Genomic DNA, 24,959 nt, shown 5'->3' with positions numbered 1-24,959 from the left:
GACACAATCAAACTCTCTTCTTCTTCTTCTTCTACCATTTTCCTCAGTCACTTTCTTCATGTGTATGAATCTATCTATTTTGGTTCTAGTATATCTAACCAGTAACAAAGCTCTAATGATAGGCTTTCCAAGGCTTATGCGTGGGCTAAATTATATAGAAGAGATCGAAGATTAAAAAGAAAATACATGGCTCATAATAAACGTTGAATATATTGAATTCATGTTGTTTGGACTTCTATTATTCAACAATTGGACAATTTGGCCGAGTGGTCTAAGGCGTTGGATTTAGGCTCCAATCCGCAAGGGCATGGGTTCAAATCCCATAGTTGTCATTGCTTATTTTAAAAGATAGAAGATTGGAAATTGTTTCCCATAATAATTGTAATATTATTCTCCTAGGACAACAAGACAATTATACAAACTACGCATGTAAGGAATTCATGGTTTAATATTATAATCTTTACATTGTATCGATCTACAATAAATAAGATTTTCCAGGAACAAGAGGAAATAACCAAAACTCAACAGATTCAAGAGGTCGAAAATAAAGGACACAATAGGCTAACCATAATGCATATTGAGTATATTTAGATTAACGACAAACGATTCTTAATTAATCTTATCTCTTCTATTATATATTAGCAAATTAAATTTTGTATATCTCGTAACGAAGCTCGTTTGAAGTGCTTGAAGGGATTTCGAAGCCTTATGTTTGTGCCAAATTACGTTGCTAATAGATCGAAGATTTGAAATAATTTCATATAATAATTGTAATTTCATTCTCTTATGACAACAAGGAAAGTATAACTAAAAACATCTTACTTTCGCACAATTCTAAATTTATATCGTCGCTTTTGTTACCGATTTCCAAACTATATTTGGTAAATATCACAAATAAGAAGCTTTATTTGTTGGTTTTCCTATGCTTATATTTGTGGCAAATTCCCATGCTGATAGAGAGCGCAATGACACAATCAAACTCTCTTCTTCTTCTTCTTCTACCATTTTCCTCAGTCACTTTCTTCATGTGTATGAATCTATCTATTTTGGTTCTAGTATATCTGACCAGTAACAAAGCTTTAATGATAGGTTTTCCAAGGCTTATGCGTGGGCTAAATTATATAGAAGAGATCGAAGATTAAAAAGAAAATACATGGCTCATCATAAACGTTGAATATATTGAATTCATGGTGTTTGGACTTCTATTATTCAACAATTGGACAATTTGGCCGAGTGGTCTAAGGCGTTGGATTTAGGCTCCAATCCGCAAGGGCATGGGTTCAAATCCCATAGTTGTCATTGCTTATTTTAAAAGATAGAAGATTGGAAATTGTTTCCCATAATAATTGTAATATTATTCTCCTAGGACAACAAGACAATTATACAAACTACGCATGTAAGGAATTCATGGTTTAATATTGTAATCTTTACATTGTATCGATCTACAATAAATAAGATTTTCCAGGAACAAGAGGAAATAACCAAAACTCAACAGATTCAAGAGGTCGAAAATAAAGAACACAATAGCCTAACCGTAATGCATATTGAGTATATTTAGATTAACGACAAACGATTCTTAATTAATCTTATCTCTTCTATTACATATTAGCAAATTAACTTTTGTATATCTTGTAACGAAGCTCGTTTGAAGTGCTTGAAGGGATTTCGAAGCCTTATGTTTGAGCCAAATTACGTTTGTAATAGATCGAAGATTCGAAATAATTTCATATAATAATTACAGAATCATTCTCCTATGAAAACCAAGCACGTATAACTAACAACATTTGACTTTCGAACAATTCTAAATTTATATCGTCGCTTTTGTTACCTATTTCCGACCTATATTTGGTGAATATCACAAGTAAGAAGTTTTATTTGTTGGTTTTCCTATGCATATATTTGTGGCAAATTCCCATGCTGATAGAGAGTGCAACGACACAATCAAACTCTCTTCTTCTTCTTCTTCTACCATTTTCCTCAGTCACTTTCTTCATGTGTATGAATCTATCTATTTTGGTTCTAGTATATCTGACCAATAACAAAGCTTTAATGATAGGCTTTCCAAGGCTTATGCGTGGGCTAAATTATATAGAAGAGATCGAAGATTAAAAAGAAAATGCGTGGCTCATAATAAACGTTGAATATATTGAATTCATGGTGTTTGGACTTCTATTATTCAACAATTGGACAATTTGGCCGAGTGGTCTAAGGCGTTGGATTTAGGCTCCAATCCGCAAGGGCATGGGTTCAAATCCCATAGTTGTCATTGCCTATTTTAAAAGATAGAAGATTGGAAATTGTTTCCCATAATAATTGTAATATTATTCTCCTAGGACAACAAGACAATTATACAAACTATGCATGTAAGGAATTCATGGTTTAATATTATAATCTTTACATTGTATCGATCTACAATAAATAAGATTTTCCAGGAACAAGAGGAAATAACCAAAACTCAACAGATTCAAGAGGTCGAAAATAAAGGACACAATAGGCTAACCATAATGCATATTGAGTATATTTAGATTAACGACAAACGATTCTTAATTAATCTTATCTTTTCTATTATATATTAGCAAATTAAATTTTGTATATCTCGTAACGAAGCTTGTTTGAAGTGCTTGAAGGGATTTCGAAGCCTTATGTTTGTGCCAAATTACGTTGCTAATAGATCGAAGATTTGAAATAATTTCATATAATAATTGTAGTTTCATTCTCCTATGACAACAAGGAAAGTATAACTAAAAACATCTTACTTTCGCACAATTCTAAATTTATATCGTCGCTTTTGTTACCGATTTCCAAACTATATTTGGTAAATATCACAAATAAGAAGCTTTATTTGTTGGTTTTCCTATGCTTATATTTGTGGCAAATTCCCATGCTGATAGAGAGCGCAACGACACAATCAAACTCTCTTCTTCTTCTTCTTCTACCATTTTCCTCAGTCACTTTCTTCATGTGTATGAATCTATCTATTTTGGTTCTAGTATATCTGACCAATAACAAAGCTTTAATGATAGGTTTTCCAAGGCTTATACGTGGGCTAAATTATATAGAAGAGATCGAAGATTAAAAAGAAAATACATGGCTCATCATAAACGTTGAATATATTGAATTCATGGTGTTTGAACTTCTATTATTCAACAATTGGACAATTTGGCCGAGTGGTCTAAGGCGTTGGATTTAGGCTCCAATCCGCAAGGGCATGGGTTCAAATCTCATAGTTGTCATTGCTTATTTTAAAAGATAGAAGATTGGAAATTGTTTCCCATAATAATTGTAATATAATTCTCCTAGGAAAACAAGACAATTATAAACAATACGCATGTAAGGAATTCATGGTTTAATATTATAATCTTTACATTTTATCGATCTACAATAATTAAGATTTTCCAGGAACAAGAGGCAAAACCAAAATTCAGCGGATTGAAGAGATTGAACATAAAGAACATAATATGATAACCGTAAGGTATACTGAGCATGTTTAGATTGACAACACACAATTCTTATGAAACTCATCGCTTCTATTACAAATTAGCAAATTAAATTTTCTAGATCTCGTAACGAAGATCGTTCTAAGTGCGTCAAGGGCTGTTGAAGCCTTATGTTTGAGCCAAATTATGTTTGTAATAGATCGAAGATTCGAAATAATTTCATATAATAATTACAGTATCATTCTCCTATGAAAACCAAGCACGTATAATTAAAAACATTTGACTTTCGAACAATTCTAAATTTATATCGTCGCTTTTGTTACCTATTTCCAAACTATATTTGGTAAATATCACAAGTAAGAAGCTTTATTTGTTGGTTTTCCTAGGCTTATAGTTGTAGCAAATTCCCATGTTGATAGAGAGCGCAACGACACAACCAAACTTTGTTCTTTTTCTTCTACTGCTTTCCCAAGTAAGTTTCTTCATGTGTACGAATTTATCTATTTTGGTATTATTATATCTAACCAGTAACAAACCTCTAATGATACGCTTTCCAAGGCTTATGTTTGTGCTAATTAGATAGAAGAGATCGAAGATGACGAAGAAAATACATGTCATGTAATAAACGTTGAATATATTGAATTCATAGTGTTTGGACTTCCATTTTTGAACAACTGGTTAATTTGGTCGAGTGGTCTAAGGTGTTGGATTTAGCCTCAAATCGACAAATGCATGGATTCAAATCCCATAGTTGTCATTGCTTATTTCGAAAATTAGAGGATTGGAAATAATTTCCTAGAATAATTGTAGTATTATTCTCCTAGGACAACAAGGCAATTATAAATAATAAGGATTTGAGAAAGTCATGGTTTAATATTGTAATCTTTACATTCTATCGATCTACGATAAATAAGATTTTCTAAGAACAAGAGGCAAATCCAAAACTCAGCCGATTGAATATATCAAACATAAAGAACACAATAGCCTAACCGTAATGAGAACACCATATGAGTATGTTTAGATTGAGAACACACGATTCTTACATAATCTCATTGCTTCTATTACATATTAGCAAATTAAATTTTGTATATCTCGTAACGAAGCTCGTTTCAAGTGCTTCAAGAGCTTTGAGAGGCTTATGTTTGTGCCAAATTACGTTTCTAATATATGGGAGATTAGAAATAATTTCACATAATAACTATAATATTATTCTCCATAGAGAACATGGCAATTATATTGACAAACATTTGATTATCGCAGAATTACAAATTAATATCGTCGTTTTTGTTACCGATTTCCAAACTAAATTTGGTTAATATGACAAGTAAGAAGCTTTATTTGTTGGTTTTCTAAGGCTTATATTTGTGGCAAATCCCCACGCTGAAAGAGAGCGCAACGGCACAACCAAACTCTCTTCTTCTTCTTTTACCCCTGTCATCAGTCACTTTCTTCATGTGGATGAATATATCTATTTTGGTTCTAGTATATCTGACCACTAACAAAGCTCTAATGTTAGGCTTTCCAAGGCTTATCTTTGTGCTAAATTAGATAGAAAATACATGGCCCGTAATAAACGTTGAATATATTCAATTCATCATCTTTGGGCTTCCATTTTTTAACAATTGGACAATTTGGTTGAGTGGTCTAAGGCAGTCGTTTTAGCCTCCATTTCGGAAGGGCATGGGTTCAAATACCAAAGCTGTTGTTGCTGATTTTGAAACATAGAAGATTGGAAATAGTTTCCCATAAAAATTGTAATCTTATTGTTGTAGGACAACAAGGCAATTATAAACAATAAGCATGTAACGAATTCATAGTTTAATAATGGAATCTTTACATTGTATCGATCTACGATAAATACGATTTTCCAGGAACAAGATGAATAAACCCAAACTCAACCGATTCAAGAGATCGAACATAAAGAACACAATATGAGATCCGTAATGCATATAAGTATGTTTAGATTGACAACACACAATTCTTAATTAATCTCATCGCTTCTATTACATATTACCAGATTAAATTTTGTATATCTCTTAATGAAACTCGTTTCAAGTGCTTAAAAGGCTTTCGAAGGCTTATGTTTTCGCCAAATTATGTTGCTAGTAGATCGAAGATTCAAAATAATTTCATATAATAATTGTAGTATCATTCTCCTATGAAAACAAGGCAAGTATAACTAAAAACATCTAACCTTCACACAATTATAAATTTATATTGTCGCTTTTGATACCAATTTCCAAACCGAGTTTCATCAATAGGAAAAATAAGAAGCTTTATTTGTTGGTTTTCCTAGGCTTAAGTTTGTGGCAAATTCCCATGCTGATAGAGAGCGCAATGACACAACCAAACTCTCTTCTTCTTCTTCTACCCTTTTCCTCAGTGACTTTCTTCATGTGTATGAATCTATCTATTTTCGTTCTAGTATATCTGACAAGTAACAAAGCTCTAGTCATTTCGAATAAATCGAAGATGAAGAAGAATGAACATGGCCTGTAGTAAATGTTCAATATATTGTATTCATGGTGTTTGGAATTCTATTTTTCAACAACTGAACAATTTGGTTGAGTGGTCTAAGACTTAGATTTAGTATCGAATCCGCAAGGGCATGGGTTCAAATCCCATGACATAGTTGTCATTGCTTATTTTAAAAGATAGAAGATTGGAAATAGTTTCCCACAATAATTGTAATATTATTCTCCTAAGAGAACAAGGCAATTATAACTACACACATGTGATTATCGCACAATTATAAATTTATATCATATCTTTTGTTACCCATTTCCAAATTAAATTGGGTAAATATGACAAGTTAGGTAGCTTTATTTGTTGGGTTGGCCTAGGGTTATATTTGTGGCAAATTCCCATGCTGATATAGTGCGCAACAACATAACGAAACTCTCTGGTTCTTCTTTTACCCCTCTCCTCAGTCACTTTCTTCATGTGGATAAATCTATCTGACTGGTAACAAAGCTCTAGTCATAGGTTTTCCGAGGCTCAAGTTTGTGATAAATTAGATAAAAAAGATTGAAGATGAAAAAGACAATACATGGCCCGCAATAAACGTTGAATATATTGAATTCGCGATGTTTGGACTTCCATTTTTCAACAACTGGACAAAGCTCAAGAACAAGAGGCAAAACCAAAACTCAGCCAATTGAAGAGATCGAACATAAAGAGCACAATAGGAGAACCGTAATACATACTAATTATGTTTAGCTTAACAACACACCATTCTTAATTTACCTCATCGCTTCTATTAGATATTACAAAATTAAATTTTGTATATTTTGTAACAAACTCCTTTCAAGTGCTTTATGTGCTTTTAGAGGTTTATGTTTGTGCAAAATTGGTTTGCTAATAGATCAAAGATTGAATATAATTTCACATAATAATTGTAATATTATTCTTGTAAGAAAACAAGACAATTATACCGACAAACATTGGATTATCGCACAAATATAAATTTATATCGTTGCTTTTCTAACCGACTTCCAAACTAAATTTGGTAAATATGACAAGCAAGAAGCTTTATCATTTTCCTTGGTTTATGTTTGTGGCAAATTTCAATGCTGATAGAGAGCGCAACGACACAACCAAACTCTCGTCTTCTTATTCTTCCCTTTCCTTAGTCACTAGTTTATTTGACAAGTAACAAAGCTCTAGTGATAGGATTTCCAAGGCTTATGTTTATGCTAAATTTGATAGAAGAGATCGACAATGAAAAAGAAAATACATGGCCCATAATAAACGTTGAATATATTGAATTCATGAATAATTTCCCATAATAATTGTAATATTATTGTCCAAGGACAACAAGGCAATTATAAACAGTAAGCATTTGAGGAATTCATGGTTTAATATTGTGATCTTTACATTGTATCGATCTATGATAAATAAGATTTTCGAAGAACAAGAGGCAAAACCAAAACTCAGCCGATTGAAGAGATCGAACATAAAGAACAAAATACGAGAACCGTAATGCATAGTAAGTATGTTTAGATTAACAACACACAATTCTTAATTAATCTCATCACTTCTATTACATATTACAAAATTAAATTTTGTATATCTCGTAACGAAGCACGGTCCAAGTGCTTCACGGGCTTTTAGAGGCTCATGTTTGTGCCAAATTGTGTTGCTAATAGATCGAAGATTGGAAGTAATTTCACATAATAATTGTTATATCATTCTCCTAAGAAAACAAGGCAATTATAACTACAAACATCTGATTATCGCACAATTATAAATTTATATCATCTCTTTTGTTATCGATTTCAAAACCAAATTGGGTAAATGCGACAAGTTAGAAGCTTTACTTGTTGGTTTTCGAAATATTATTCTCTTAGGACAAAAAGCCAATTATAAACAATAACCATGTGAGTAGTTCATGGTTTACTATTGTATATCTTAATATTGTATCGATCTATGATAAATAAGATTTTCGAAGAACAAGAGGCAAAACCAAAACTCAGCCGATTGAAGAGATCGAACTTAAAGAACAAAATACGAGAACCATAATGCATATTAAGTATGTTTAGATTAACAACACACGATTCTTAATTAATCTCATCACTTCTATTACATATTACAAAATTAAATTTTGGATATCTCTTAACGAAGCACGGTCCAAGTGCTTCACGGGCTTTTAGAAGCTCATGTTTGTGCCAAATTGTGTTGCTAATAGATCGAAGATTGGAAGTAATTTCACATAATAATTGCTATATCATTCTCCTAAGAAAACAAGGCAATTATAACTACAAACATCTGATTATCACACAATTATAAATTTATATCATCTCTTTTGTTATTGATTTCGAAACCAAATTGGGTAAATGTGATGTCAAGTTAGAAGCTTTATTTGTTGGTTTTCGAAGGCTTATATTTGTGGCACATTCCCATGCTGATAGAGAGCGCAAGGACACAACCAAATTGTCTTCTTCGTCTTCAACCCGTCTCCTCAGTCACTTTCTTCTAGTTTCGTTCTAGTATATCTGACCAGTAACAAAGCTCTAATGATAGGTTTTCCAAGGCTTATGTTTCTGCAAAATTAGATAGACAAGATCGAAGATCAAAAGGAAAATACATGGCCCGCAATAAATGTTGAATATATTAATTTCAAGGTGTTTGGATTTCTAGTTTTCAAAAACTGGACAGATTGGCCGAGTGATCTACGACGTTGGATTTATGCTGCAATTTGAAAGGGCATGGGTTCAAATCCCATAGTTTAGGGTTGCTTATTTTGAAATATAGGAGATTAGAAATAGTTTCAGATAATAATTATAATATTATACTCCTAGGACAACAAGGGAATTATAAACAATAAGCATGTGAGGAATTCATGGTTTAATATTGTAATCTTTACATTCTATCTATCTACGATCAATAAGATTCTCCAAGAACAAGACGCAAAACCAAAAGTCATCCGATTGAAGAGATCGAACATAAAGAACACAATACAAGAATCGTGATGCATATTGAGTAGTTTTAGATTGAAAACACACGATTCTTAATTAATCTCCTAGCTTCTATTACATATTACAAAATTAAATTTTCTATATCTCGTAATGAACCTCGTTTCAAGTGCTTCAAGGGCATTCAGGGGCTTATGTTTGTGCCAAATTACGTTTCTAATCGATGGAAGATTGGAAATAATTTCACATAACAACTGGAATATTATTCTCCTTAGAAAACAAGGCAATTATACTGACAAACATCTTATTATCGTACAATTATAAATTTCTATCATCACTTTTGTTACTGATTTCCAAACTAAATTTGGTGAATATGATAAGTAAGAAGCTTTATTTGTTGCTTTTCCTAAGGTTATATTTTTGGCAAATTCCCATGCTCATATAGTGTGCAACAAGACAACCAAACTCTCTTTTTCTTCTTCTAACCCTCCTCACTCACTTTCTAATAGATGGAAGATTGCAAATAATTTCACATAATAACTGTAATATTATTCTCCATAGAAAACAAGGCAATTATACAGACAAACATCTGATTATCGCACAATTACAAATTTATACCGCCACTTTTGTTACCGATTTCCAAACTAAATTTGGTAAATATGACAAGTAAGAAGTTTTATTTGTTGGTTTTGCTAGGCTTATATTTGTGGCAAATTCTAATGCTGATAGAGAGCGCAACTACACAACCAAACCCTCTTCTTCTTCTTCAACCAAATTTTGTATATCTCGTAACGAAGCTCGTTTCAAGTGCTTCAAGAGGTTTCAGATGGCTTATGTTTGTGCCTAATTGCGTTCCTAATAGATTGAAGATTGGCAATTATAACTACAAACATCTTATTATCGCACAATTATAAATGTATATCGTCTCTTTTGTTACGGATTTCGAAACTAAATTTGGTAAATATGACAAGTAGGAAGGTTGATTTGTTTGTTTTCTCTAGGCCTATATTTCTAGCAGATTCCCATCCTAATTGAGAGCGCAACAACACAACCAAACTCTATTCTTCTTCTTCTACCCATCACCTAAGTCAATTTCTTCATGTGTATGAATCTATCTATTTTGGTTGTAGTAGATCTGACCAGTAACGAACCTCTGATAATAGGCTTTGCATATGTTATGTTTGTGCTAAATTCGATAGAAGAGAGGGAAGATGAGAAAGAAAATACATGCCTTGTAATAAACGTTGAATATATTGAATTCATGATGTTTGGACTTCCATTATTTGAAAACTGGACCATTTGGCCGAGTGGTCTAAGGCGTTGGATTTAGGTTCCAATTTGGAAGGGCATGGGTTCAAATCCAATAGTTGTCATTGCTTATTTCGGAAGATAGAAGATTAGAAATAGTTTCCCATAATAATTGTAATTTATTATTCTCCAAGGATAATAAGGTAGTTATAAACAATAAGCATGTGAGGAATTCTTGGTTTAATATTGCCATCTTATTGTCTCGATTTTCGATAAATAAGATTTTCAAAGGATAAGAGGCAAAACCAAAACACAAGTGATTGGAGAGATCGAACATAAAGAACACAATACGAGAACCGTAATGCATACTAAGTATGTTTAGATTAACAACACACGATTCTTAATTAATCTCATCGCTTCTATTACATATTATCACATTAAATTTTGTAAATCTTGTGACGAAGCTCGTTTCAAATGCTTCAAAGGCTTTCAGAGGCTTATCGTTGTGCCAAATTGTTTTGCTAATAGATCGAAGATTGGCAATTATAACTAAAAACATCTGATTTTCGCAGAATTATAAATTTATATCGTGTCCTTTGTTATCGATTTCCAAACTAAATTAGGTAAATATCACAAGTAAGAAACTCTATTTGGTTGTTTTCCTAGGCTTATATTTGTGGCAAATTCCCATGCTGATAAAGAAAGCAACGACACAACCAAACTCTCTTCTTCTTCTTCTACCCCTCTCCTCAGTCACTTTGTTCATGTGTATGAATCAATCTATTTTGGTTCTAGTATATCTTACTAGTAACATAGTTGTAGTCATAGGCTTTCCAAGACTTATGTTTGTGGTAAATTATATCGAAGAGCTCGCAAATGAAGAAGAAAATACATGGCCGCAGTAACTGTTCAATATATTGAATTCATGTTATTTGGACTTCTATTTTTCAACAATTTGGACAATTTGGTCTAGTGGTCTAACGCGTTGGATTTAGACTCCAATCGACAAGGGCATGGGTTCAAATCTCATAGTTGTCCTTGCTTATTTCAAAAGAGATCGAATATAAACAACGTAATACGAGAACCAACATACATATTGAGTAGATTTAGATTGACACCACACGATTCTTAATTAATCTCATCGCTTCTAATACATATTATCAAATTAAATTTTGTATATCTCGTAACAAAGCTCCTTTCAAGTGCTTAAAGGGCTTTCAGAGGCTTATGTTTGTGCCAAATTATGTTTCTAATAGATAGAAGATTGGAAATAATTTCACATAATAACTGTAATATTAATCTCCATAGAAAACAAGGCCATTATACTGACAAACATCTAATTATGACACAATTACAAATTTATATCGTAGCTTTTGTTACCGATTTCCAAACTAAATTTGGTAAATATCACCAGTAAGAAGCTTTATTTGTTGGTTTTCCTAGGCTTTTATTTGTGGCAAATTCCCATGCTAATAGAGAGCGCAACGACACCACCAAACAATCTTCTACTTCTTTTACCCCTCTCCTCAGTCACATTCTTTATTTGTATGAATCTATCTATTTAGGTTCTAATATATTTGACTAGTGACAAAGCTCTAGTGATAGGCTTTCCAAGGTTTATGTTTGTGCTAAATTAGATAGAAGAGGTTGAAGATGACAAAGAAAATACATGCCCCGTAATAAACGTTGAATATTTTGGATTCATGGTGTTTGGACTTCCATTTTTCAACTACTGAACAATTTGACGGAGTGCTCTAAGGTGTTGGATTTAGGATCAAATTCGGAAAGGCATGGGTTTAAATCTCAAAGTTATATTATTCTCCTAGGACAACAAGGCAATTATAAACGATAAGGATGTAAGGAATTCATGGTTTAGTATTGTAATCGTTACATTGTATCGATTTACGATAAAGACGATTTTCTAGGTTCAAGAGGAAAGAACAAATTCAAGAGATCGAACATAAAGAACACAATACGAGGACCGTAATGCATATTATGTATGTTTAGATTCACAACAGACGATTCATAATTAATGTCATTGCTTCGATTACATATTACCAGATTAAATTTTGTATATCTCGTAACAAAGCTCGTTTCAAGTGGTTGAAAGGATTTCGAAGTCTTATGTTTGTGCCAAATTATGTTTCAAAATAATTTCTCATAATAATTGTAGTATCATTCTCCTATTTAAACAAGACCAGTATAACTAAAAACATCTGACTTTCGCACAATTTTAAATTTATATCGCTGCTTTTGTTCCCGATTTTCTAGACTAAATTTTGTAAATATCACAAGTAAGAAACTTTATTTGTTGGTTTTCGTAGGCTTATATTTGCGGGAAATTCCCATGGTCATAGAGAGCGCAACGACACAAGCAAACTCTCTTCTTCTTCTTCTACCCCTCTCCTCAGTCACCTTCTTCATGTGTTTGAATCTATCTATTTTTGTTCTAGTATATTCTAACCAGTAACAAAGGTCTAATCATAGTCTTTGCAAAAACTTATGTTTGAGCTAAATTAGATCCAAGAGATCACATACAAAGAAGAAAATACATGGTCTGCAGTAAAGTTGTTATTCCTTATTTCGAAAAAGGTCGAACATAAAAAACACAATACGAGAACTGTAATGCAAACTGAGTATGTTTAGATTGACAACACACTATTGCTAATTAATCTCATCCCTTGTATTAGATATTAGCAAAGTAAATTTTAGAGGCTTGTGTTTGTGCCAAATTATGTTTCTAATAGATGGAAGATTGGAAATAATTTCACATAATCATTGTAATAGAAAACAAGGCAACTATCCTAACAAACATCTGATTATCGCACAATTACAAATTTATATCGTTGCTTTTGTTACCGATTTCCAATCTAAATTTTGTAAATATGACAAGTAACAAGCTTTATTGGTTTGTTTTCCTAGGCTTGTATTTGTTGCAAATTCCCATGCTGATAGAGAACGCAAGAATACAACCAAACTCTCTTCTTCTTCTTCTACCCCTCTCCTTAGTCACTTTTTTCATGTGTATGAATCTATCTATTTTGGTTCTAGTTTAAGTAACCAGTGACAATGCTCTAATCATAGGCTTTCCAAGACTTATGTTTGTGCTAACTTAGATCGAAGAGATCGTAGATCAACATGAAAATAAATAGCCTGCAATAAATGTTAAATATATTGAATTCATGGTGTTTGGAGTTCTATTTTTCAACAACTCGACAATTTGGTCGAGTGGTCTAAGGCGTTAGATTTAAGCTCCAATCCGCAAGGGATAGGTTCAAGTCCCATAGTTGTCATTCCTTATTTCGAAATAGGTCGAACATAGAGAACACAATACGAGAAGCGTAATGCATACTGAGTATGTTTAGATTGACAACACACGATTGTTAATTAATCTCATCGCTTCTTTTAGATATTAGCAAAATAAATTTTGTATATCTTGTAACGAAGATCCTTTCAAGTGCTTCAAGGGCTTTCAGAGGCTTATCTTTGTGTGAAATTACATTTGTCATAAATGGAAGATTGGAAATAACTCCACATAATAACTTTAATATTATTCTCCATAGAAAACAATGCAACTATCCTAACAAACATCTGATTATCGCACAATCTCAAATTTATATCGTCGCTTTTGTTGATGATTTCCAAACTAAATTTGGTATATATGACAAGTAAGAAGCTTATTCCCTGGTTTTCCGATTCTTATATTTGTGGCAAATTCTGATACTAATAGAGAGCGCAACGACACAACCAAACTCTCTTCTTCTTCTACCCCTCTCCTGAGTCACTTTCTTCAGGTGTATGAATCTATCTATTTTGGTTCTAGTATATCTGACCAGTAACACAAGTCTAATGATAGGCTTTCCAAGGCTTATGTTTGTGCTAAATTAGATAGAAGAGATCGAATATTGAAAATAAAATACATGCCCCTTTATAAATGTTGAATATATTTAATTGATGATGTTTGGAGTTCTATTATTCAACAACTGGAAAATTTGGCTGAGTGGTCTATGGCATTGGATTTAGGCTCCAATCAACAAGGGCATGGGTTCAAATCCCATAGTTGTCATTGCTGACTTCGTAATATAAAAGATTGGAAATAATTTCCCATACTAATTGTAATATTATTATCCTAGGACAATAAGCATTTTAGGAATTCATGGTTTAATATTATAATCTTTACACTCTTTTGATCTACGATAAATAAGATATTCCAGGAACTAAAGGCAAAAACAAAACTTAATATTGAAGAGATCGAACATAAAGAACACAATACGAGAACTGTAGTGCATACTTGTATGTTTAGATTAACAACACACGATTTTTAATTAATCTCATCGCTTCTATTACATATTACCAGATTTAATTTTGGATATCTCGTAACGAAAGTCATTTCAGGTCGAAGGTTTATGTTTGTGCTAAATTACGTTGCTAATAGATCGAAGATTCGAAATAATTTCATATAATAAATGTAGGATTATTCTCCTATGAACACAAGGGAAGTATAACTAAAAACATCTGAGTTTTGCACAATTATAAATTTATATTGTCGCTTTTGTTACCGATTTCCAGACTAAATTTGGTAAATATCACAAGTAAGAAGCTTTATTTGTTGGTTTTCCTAGACTTATAATTGTGGCAAATTCCCATGCTAATAGAGAGTGCAACGACACAACCAAACTCTCTTCTTCTTCTTCTACACCTCTCCTCAGTTACTTTCTTCATGTGTACGAATCTATCTATTTTGGTTCTAGTATATATCTGATCAATAACAAAGATCTAGTCATAGGCTTTCCAAGACTTATGTTTGTGCTAAATTAGATTGAATAGATCGCCGATGAAGAAGAAAATACATGCCTGAAGTAAATGTTCAATATATTGAATTCATGCTTATTAGACATCTATCTTTCAACAGCTGCACAATTTGGTGGAGTGGTCTAAGGCGTTGGATGTAGGCTCCAATCCACAAAGGCATGGATTCAAATCTCATAGTTGTCATTGCTTATTTCAAAAGAGGTCGAAGAGAAACAACACAATACGAGAACCATAATGCGTACTGAGTTTCTTTGGATTGACAACACATGATTCTTAATTAATCTCATCGCTTCTATTACATATTACCAAATTAAATTTTGTATACCTCGTTTCAAGAGCTTTCAGAGGCTTATGTTTGGGCCAAATTACGTTTCTAATAGATGGAAGATTGGAAATAATTACGTTTCTAACGACACAACCAAACTCTCTTCTTCTTCTTCTACCCCTCTCCTCAGGCACTTTTTTCATGTGTATGAATCTATCTATTTTGGTTCTAGTATATCTGACCAGTGACAAAGCTCTAGTGATTGGCTTTCCAAGGCTTATGTTTTTGCTAAGTTAGATAGAAGAGATTGAACATGACAAAGAAAATATATGCCCCGTAATAAACGTTGAATATATTGTATTCATGGTGTTTGGAAGGACTTCCATTTGTAAGTTGGAAAATTTGGCCGAGTGGTCTAAGGCATTGGGTTTAGGCTTCTATTCGGAAGGTCATGGGTTCAAATCCCATAGTTTTCATTGCTTATTTCGAAACATAGAAGATGGGAAATAATTTGGCATACTAATTGTAATATTTTCCGCCTAGGACAACAAGGCAATTATTAACAATAAGCATGTGAGGAATTGATGGTTTAATATTATAATCTTTAAACGATCAAGAGGAAAAAACCTTAACTCAACAGATTCAAAAGATCGAACATAAAGAACACAATACGAGAACCGTAATGCATATTAAGTATGTTTAGATTGATAACACATGATTCTTAATTAATCTCATCGATTCTATTACATATACCAGATTAAATTTTGTATATCTTGTAATGAAGCTCGTTTCAACTGCTTAACGGGCTTTCTAAGGCTTATGTTTGTGCCAAATTACGTTGTTAATAGATTGAAGATTCGAAATAATTTCGCGTAATAATTGTTGTATCATTCTCCTATTTAAAGAAAGCAAGTATAACTAAAAATATCTAACTTCATGTGTATGAATCTAGCTATTTTGGTTCTAGTATTTCGAAAAATATAAGATTGGAAATAATAATTCTCATTTTATTTTCTTAGGACAACAAGGCAATTATAAACAATAAGCATGTGAGGAATTCATGGTTTACTGTTGTAATCTTTACATGCTATTGATGTACGATAAATAAGATTTTCCAGGAACAAGAGGCAAAACCAAAACTCAGCCGATTGAAGAGATCAAACATAAAGAACACAATATGAGAACCGTAATTCATACTTAGTATGTTTAGATTGACAACACATGATTCTTAATTAATCTCATTGCTTCTATTACATATTACGAAATTAAATTTTAGATATTTCGTAACGAAGATCTTTTGAAGTACTTCAAAGTCTTTTAGAGGCTGATGTTCGTGCCAAATTACATTTCTAATAGATGGAAGATTAGAAATTATTTCACATAATAACTGTAATATTATTCTCCTTACAGAAGAAGGCAATCACACTAGCAAACATTTGATTATCGCACAATTATAAATTTCTATCGTCGCTTTTGTTACCGATTTCCAACTAAATTTGGTAAATATGACAAGTAAGAAGCTTCATTAGTTGGTTTTCATAGGGTTATATTTTTGGCAAATTCCCATGCTCATATAGTCTGCAACAACACAACCAAACTCTCTTCTTCTTCTTCTACCCCTCTCCTCAGTAACTCTCTTCATGTGTAGGAATCTATATATTTTGGTTCTTGTATAATTGACCACTAACAAAGCTCTAGTCATAGGCTTTCCATAGGTTATGTTTGTGCTAAATTAGATAGAAGAGATCGAAGATGAACAAGAAAATACATGGCTTGTTATAAACGTTGAATATATTGTATTCATGGTGTTTGGACTTCAATTATTCAACAATTGGACAATTTGGCCGAGTTGTCTAAGGTGTTGGATTTAGGCTCCAATCCGTAAGGGCATGGGTTCAAATCTCATAGTTGTCATCACGTATTTCGAAAGATAGAAGATTGGAAATAATAATTGTAATATTATTCTCCTAGGTCAACAAGGCAATTATAAACAATAAGGATGTGAGGAATTAATGGTTTAATATTGTAATCTTTACATTCTATCGATCTACAATAAATAAGATTTTCCAGTAACAAGAGGGAAAACCAAAACTCAGCCGATTGAAGAGATCAAACATAAAGAACACAATATGAGAACCGTAATGCATACTGAGTATGTTTAGATTGACAACGCATGATTCTTAATTAATCTCATCACTTCTATTACATATTACAAAATTAAGCTCGTTTTAAGTGCTTCAAGGGCTTTCAAGTACTTTTAATCTTATTCTCCTTAGAAAATAAGGCAATTATACTGGCAAACTTCTGATTATCGCACAATTGTAAATTTCTATTGTCGCTTTTGCTACCGATTTCGAAACTAAATTTGGTAAATATGACAAGTAAGAAGATTTATTTGTTGGATTTCCTAGGGTAATATTTTTGGCCAATTCCCATGCTTATGTAGTGTGTAACAACACAACCAAACTCTCTTCTTCTTCTTCTTTTACCCATCTCCTCAATCACTTTCTTCAAGTGTATGAATCTATCTATAGTGGTTCTAGTATAATTGACTAGTAACAAAGCTCTAGTCATAGTCTTTGCAAGTGTTATGTTGGTGCAAAATTCGATAGAAGAGATCTAAGTTGAACAAGAAAATACATGCCCCGTTATAAATGTTGAATATATTGTATTCATGTGTTTGAACTTCCATTATTCAACAATACAATTTGGCGGAGTGGTCTATGGTGTTGGATTTAGGCTCCATTATGCAAGGGCATGGGTTCAAATCTTATAGTTGTCATCACGTATTTCAAAAGATAGAAGATTGGAAATAATAATTGTAATATTATTCTCTTAGGACAACAAGGCAATTATAAACAATAAGGATGTGAGGAATTAATGGTTTAATATTGCAATCTTTACGTTATATCGATCTACGATAAATAAGATTTTCCAAGAACAAGAGGCAAAACCAAAACTGAACCGATTGAAGAGATGAAACATAAAGAACACAATATGAGAACCGTAATTCATACTGAGTATGTTGAGATTGACAACGCATGATTCTTAATTAATCTCATCGCTTCTATTACATATTACAAAATTAAATTTTGTATATCTCGTAACGAAGCTTGTTTTAAGTGCTTCCACGACTTTCTAAGGCTTTCAAGGGCTTTCACAGGCTTTTAATATTATTCTCCTTTGAAAAGAAGGCAATTATACTGGCAAACATTTTGTTATCATAGAATCATAAGTTTCTATCGTCAATTTTGTTACCGATTTCCAAACTAAATTTGGTAAATATGAAAAGTAAGAAGCTTTATTTGTTGGTTTTGCTAGGGTTATATGTTTGGCAAATTCCCATGCTCATATAGTGTGCAACAACACAACCAAACTCTCTTCTTCTTCTTCTTTTACCCATCTCCTCAATCACTTTCTTCAAGTGTATGAATCTATCTATAGTGGTTCTAGTATAATTGACCAGTAACAAACCTCTAGTCATAGTCTTTGCAAGGGTTATGTTTGTGCTAAATTAGATAGAAGAGATCGAAGATGAACATGAAAATACATGGCACGTTGAATATATTGTATTCATGGTGTTTGGACTTCCATTATTCAACAACTCGACAATTTGGCCGAGTGGTCTATGGCATTGGATTTAGCCTCCAATCTACATGGCCATGGGTTCAAATCCCTAAGTTTTCATTACTTATTTCGAAAGATAGAACTTTAGAAATAATTTCCGAGAATAATTGTAATATTATTCTCCTAGGACAACAACACAATTATAAACAATAAGGATGTGAGGAATTCATGGTTTAATATTATAATCTTTACATTCTATCGATCTACGATAAATAAGATTGTCTAGGAACAAGAGGCAAAACCAAAACTCAGCAGATTGAAGAGATTGAACATAAAGAACACAATACGAGAACCGAAATATATTGTTGTGGTGTCCCTTGGATGCCAGTGCATGCCTTTATGTTCGGTGTGCATGTGTTCTTTTGTGCCCCTTTTAGCATACCCTTGTTAGGACGCATGTAGCTAAGTTAAGCCAACCCAAATGGGTACCTTTGTACGGTGATAAATTGAATAGGAAGTAAGAAGCTAAGCATGTTGGTTTGGATTCCATTTATGTGCATTTCACATAATTGGTGGAGATGCAGGGTACATTTTTTGCCACTATCACCTCGTTAATGGTGTCCCAATTCCCTCCCGTCGCCGTCGAAGTCGATACCCCTATGCAATCTGAGTTCCCACGACCTCCTGAGCGGCCACCCCCCTTTCAAATGGAGCAACTCCTGCAAGTCCTCTCCAATGCCATGCTTCAAATCAGCCACACGAACCAAGTTATGCTATCCTTCCTCTCCGCTACCAACTATCGGTCTCCAGATCAGCTAGATTCCAAGGTTCTCCCAAAGTCATTCTCCACTTGCCCTCAGAGGACGTCTTAGCATGGTTGGATCACTTTGAGATGATCTCATGTTACCAGGAATGGTCTAACAAGCGCAAGGCTTTGGATGTTCGCACCTTGCTCGAAAATGTCGCCGCCACTTGGTACGTACAACAAGCCAACGAAGTGACGGAGAACTGGGTGATCCTCCGGGATCTCCTCATGCAATATTTTGCCCATCAAAATTGGGCCCAAACAGCATTGCAACAAGTCGAGACGTTGCAACAACAAGCACAGGAACCAGTAGGCCAATTTGGTGTTCGTCTAAATCAGCTCCTCGTCCGGGCCGATCCAACCATGCCCGAGCATGTCAAGCTTTTCTTCTTATGGCCTCTTCTATGCCCTAACATCAGTCGTCGTGCCAGGGACCAAGGTCCCAAGACCTCCAACGATGCGATCCTCATTGCCCAACGCATCGAAGTTTGTACGCTATCTGACTCCCAACAACGATGGCCCCCTCCACCATCGACTGACTTGCGTGCGCAGTACCAAGGAGTGATCCCCATGGACATTGATGTCCAAAACGTGCAGATGCAGACTCGCTAAAACCTTCCTAATCGCGATGCCCAAGGACGCTTGAAGTGTTTCTACTGCCACAATTATGGACACGTTCGACTTTATTGCCGGAAATTGCAACAAAAACTCACAAGCAGCAAGCCCAGATAACCATGGCTGACACAGCAACGTTGGCTGAGCTTCCGGGAAACTAACTTCCGGGGTACTGATGGAAGAGCCAGCCCCCCACGTCCAAGTGTCAGCCTCTTCTAGTTCACAGGTAATCACTCCACACACACCATCCTATTAGACTCTGGTAGTAGTATCTCTTCAATTAGCACCGCCTTAGTTCACCAATTTGGCCTCCCCACAACCACCACTCCTTCCATCCAAGTGCTTTTTGGCGATCACCAACATCTATACCACTCTCGCACGCAAGCCCACTGCACCGTTACCTTAGGCACTCTCACATTCTCACACCACTTTAATGTCTTGCCCCACCAACTCTTCCCCCTCACCTTAGGTTGCGATTGGCTCCTCAAGCGTTGCGCTATGATTGATTTCGATGCTCACAAACTGATTGTCCCACAAGCTCCCTCTATTCCCCCTCCTACATGATAGCCCACATGTCCCCCACCTCAACCAAGTCCAGGTGGCCCTCAGTCCCAAGGAGCGGTTAATCTCCGTCCGCCAATTGTTAGCTCGTTCTCCATCACTAGCCCCCCAACCCACGCATGCCACTACTGTCTCTTTCCCGGTAAAACATGTCATTCGTACCGGGGACGCCGCTCCCATCCGCATGGCTACATGCCGACGTTCCCCCCTTGACCACAATTGCATTGATGTTGCCGTCACCGATATGCTCAGCAAAGGTATTATCATTCCTTCCACTAGCGATTAGGTTTCAGAACCCCACCTCGTCAAGAGGGATGATGGCACCTTCCGCTTCTACATCGACTTTAGGCCTCTCAACAAAGTGACGATCCATGACCGCTACCCGCTCCCTCGTGTGGACGACCTCTTGGACCAGCTCGGGGGCTCCTGTTATTTCACCTCCCTTGACTTAGCCTTGGGATATTGGCAGATCCCCTTAACGTCGTTTGACGCCCACAAGACCGCATTCCGCACACGACGCGGGCTATTCCAGTTCACCCTCATGCCGTTTGGCTTGTCTGATGCCGACAACACATTCCAACACATGGCAAACTCCATCTTTTCCGGCCTTATCAGTAAAGGCATCCTCCTTGTTTATCTCGACGACATCCTTATCCACACGGCCACTTGGGAGGATTATCTTCAAACTCTGGCTGAAGTCCTCGCTTGTATAACTAAGCATAACTTGCAACTCCAATGGAAGAAGTGTCGATGGGGAAGCACCAACCTCCGTTTTCTCGGCTTCATCATCTCTAGAGATGGAATCCGTATGGACCTTGCGAAGGGGGAGTTTGTTGGGAGACAAGTCCCTCCGGATGGGAAGGGAGAAGAACAGTGCCGATGAACAAACTCGGCTGAGGCTGAAACCGTATGAGGAGGACCCGGCTACGGAGAGCCGGATGGTGCAGACCCGGTATGAACCGGATGAGGAGTACCCGGCTACGGAGAGCCGGATGGTGCAGACCCGGTATGAACCGGATGAGGAGTACCCGGCTACGGAGAGCCGGATGGTGTAGACCCGGTATGAACCGGATGAGGAGTACCCGGCTACGGAGAGCCGGATGGTGCAGACCCGGTGAGAACCGGATGAAGAGACATATTCGTAAATATGTTTCTGAGAGTCCATTGAGGCTATACTTGTAAATAGCCGAAAAGTCATATTAGTATAAATATGACTTAGGGCAAACTTTTATACATATAGTTGTTGGTGCAAGAAAAGTGAGAGGGCATAACTGTGTACAGAGAGTGAGAGAGAAAGAGGTCGTTGCCTCGGTTGTAACCGCCGCCTCTGGCGAGGATCGTGAGCACGAGGTCGTTGCCTCCGTGAACTCACTGTTGTACATTCTAGCATAGTGATAGTTTGCAACCTGTGGGCTACCGTGGTTTTTCCCTCTTTGGGCTTTCCACGTAAACATTCTCTGCACTTGTTTTCTTCTTCGTGTCGTGTTTTATTTCCCGTTTTTCTGTGTATGATGCTAAGATCGGTTGTGGCCGAGCGTTGCGTATAGGGAGCGCTTGAGTTCCCGTCAAGTGGTATTAGAGCGAATGACACAGAAAATGGACGAATCGTTTGGCGGCATGTTCAAGCTCACCGGCTCCAACTATTCAGTGTGGAAGTCGAAGATGAGGGACATGCTCGTGGTTAAAGACCTCTGGCTGCCGGTTCAGTTCGGGGACAAGAGACCGGACAAAATCGACGCCGTTGTCGTGAAGATTTTCGGCAATAGTGTGAAAATCCCATAAAACGTACGAAATCGAGTATGAATCACGTAATACAATAATTGTGAAGATAACATTTTTAATATCTAAGTACAAAATGATGGAGGTTTCGAATGCACTTTATTACACGAGAAATGGACAACTAAATGTCAAGATATGAGGGTATAAAGTTTGTGAAAAGAAAAGAGAAAATTGTGAGATATCCCACATAGGCACGACAAATACGGCTCTCATCATATATAAGGTGGAGCAAAAGATATTATCTTTGTGTCTATGTGTGGAGCATAGAGAGTTCTAGGTAACTTGAACTAAGAGTGGAGGTGGCTAGCTACTCGAAAAGGGTTTTGGCCAACCAAAACCGGACCGGCGATGGAGCCGGTGATCCGATGGCATCAGACCGCAATCCGGCGGCGGCATGCGGCACCGGTATCCGGCGACGGCATCCGGCGGCGGCACCGGTATTCGGTAGCCGCATCCGGCGGCGGGACCGGTATTCGGCGGCGGCATCCGGCGAGGCACTGGTATCCGGCGAACCGGCGTCCGGTGACTAGATAAAATAAATATATAAATATATATACATATTTACATATACAAGGAGGGCAATTATGGATTCGAACCTTGCACCTCCAAGTTAGGAGTCAATTGGCTTACCATTAAGCCATGCTATTTAGGTGAAATTATATTTCTATCATTGTACTTTTAAATGTAAATACTCATACATGAGAGCTAAAATGAGTGACATGGTTAGCATACACCACATGTAATACTTAAGCGCCAAATGGCAAACATGCAATTTATGCATGTCTTGTACCCTCACATGCATCATATGCATGAGAGCATCTATAAAAGAGGGAAGGGGGAGGAGAAAAAGACGGGGTTTTTTTTTATGAAAATTAAGAGGAAGAAATTCGTTATCAAATTGATCGTGTAATCTCAACTTCTCTCTTTCCCAATCTATCTTAAGTACTTTCTCGCCAAAGCTTGTATCGACTCTAAATCCTTCTGGTCCAGAACCCCGACGGTTCCGCCTCACGATCCGCGCGTAGTGACGGATCTTCACGACATAATAAAGTGGTGAACCCGACGTGAAAGAGGCGGTAGGAAGGATCAAGTCAAGATTAATACTTGGAGATGGCGTCCTCAAGCAACCAAGCAGGAGAGCTCGAAAGGATGATGCTAATCGTCGAGCAAATGATGAGATCTCGGGACAACGACGCGAGCGTGGAGAAGGCTGTCGATCGTGTCGTAGAGCTCGAGGGCCAATTCGATGGAAGGAACGTTACGAAGTTCCTTGATGCATATAAGAGGGAGATGAATCAAAGGGACGTGTCCGAGGCACGTCAAATCGCAAGCTTCAAGAGAGTTGTCGCCAACAACATCCAAAGACGCGTCATCGAGCTTCAAGAAGGAAAGACAACATGGTCCGAGTTCGAGAAAACGATACTAGCGGAGTTCGTGACTGAAGACTCAACGAGGATGACTCGACATGCCCTGATGAAGTGGATAGAGAAGAGGAATAAGAAGATGAGCGTCTCGAGGGTGTACGACGAATTCGACCAGATGTTTAGTCGTCTCCCCAATACGGACCAAGTGTTGCTTGAAGAGGACAAGACTTTGTACTTCTTGAAGGCCGTGGACATAAAGGATAGACGGGAGTTGGGGACTCTTCTCGAAGATGATACCCAAGCAAATGGGCTCGTAGTGGATTGGATCGCGGTGAAGCGGGCATGCAATAGGCTCGACAAGCGTCGCCAATGGGTTGATGACACCGACTTGACGGGACCGACTACCACGGAGAAAGCAAGACCGCCGAAAGTAGTTGAGCCGCCAAGACAAAGTAACGTGGAAGAAAAGAAGATTGATGACGACATCATTGAAGAGCTAGCGAAGAAGTTCGAGAAGGTCACTCTAGCCAACATGAATCGTCGGGGCCCTAAAGGAAAAGAACCCTTTAGATGCGTGTGGTGCGATAGCATGGACCACATGAGAAGGGATTGTGCGAGCCTTCGAGAGGCGATTCGACAAAATACCGTATACATAGAGGACAACATGATCTGCTCAAGCGAGACTAGAAGACCCCTACGGGTGAATTTCGGGAAGAGGAGGAATGAAGAGATCTATGGAGGATGCCGATGCGACTCATGTGGATGCGATGCACTATGCTGCGTCGGCCGGAATAAGAGTCGGGAAAGACAAGACTGAAGCTGTTAGAGCGGGAGCAAAGTTTTGGACTTCCGTTCTCGAATATGAGAAGAAGGGAAAAATCACATCGAACGAGGTAGAGCTTGCGGACCGAAGCGTGCAAAGCATAACCGGGTGGTCGGATCCGGTGGACGACAACACCATACTCGCAGAGGTGATGTGCGACAACCACGAGGTGTTCGTCGAAGAAAAGAGAAAGAGAATAGAAGAGCAAGGGCCATCAAAAAGACATGAAACAAGGAACGCGAAAAAGAAGGACGATGCGGAGACGAGTC

The 24,959-nt window shown here is 36.4% G+C and overlaps 4 non-coding genes across 4 annotated transcripts; all 4 read left to right on the top strand.

The window, feature by feature from the left end:
* The first annotated feature begins 252 nt into the window (after positions 1–252).
* On the top strand, positions 253–332 carry TRNAL-UAG (transfer RNA leucine (anticodon UAG)). Its single transcript has one exon. It is a non-coding gene; the product is annotated as a tRNA-Leu (tRNA).
* Positions 333–1,219: 887 nt separating this feature from the next.
* TRNAL-UAG (transfer RNA leucine (anticodon UAG)) lies at positions 1,220–1,299 on the top strand. Its single transcript has one exon. It is a non-coding gene; the product is annotated as a tRNA-Leu (tRNA).
* An 887-nt stretch (positions 1,300–2,186) lies between these two features.
* On the top strand, positions 2,187–2,266 carry TRNAL-UAG (transfer RNA leucine (anticodon UAG)). The gene has a single exon. It is a non-coding gene; the product is annotated as a tRNA-Leu (tRNA).
* An 887-nt stretch (positions 2,267–3,153) lies between these two features.
* On the top strand, positions 3,154–3,233 carry TRNAL-UAG (transfer RNA leucine (anticodon UAG)). The gene has a single exon. It is a non-coding gene; the product is annotated as a tRNA-Leu (tRNA).
* Positions 3,234–24,959: the final 21,726 nt, after the last annotated feature.

Source organism: Azolla caroliniana, unplaced genomic scaffold (assembly GCF_043228905.1).
Source record: "Azolla caroliniana isolate FFs.n. ecotype wild unplaced genomic scaffold, voAzoCaro1.0.p SCAF_20, whole genome shotgun sequence".
Classification (NCBI taxonomy): Eukaryota; Viridiplantae; Streptophyta; class Polypodiopsida; order Salviniales; family Salviniaceae; genus Azolla; species Azolla caroliniana.
This window is presented reverse-complemented; position numbering and strand designations above follow the sequence as displayed.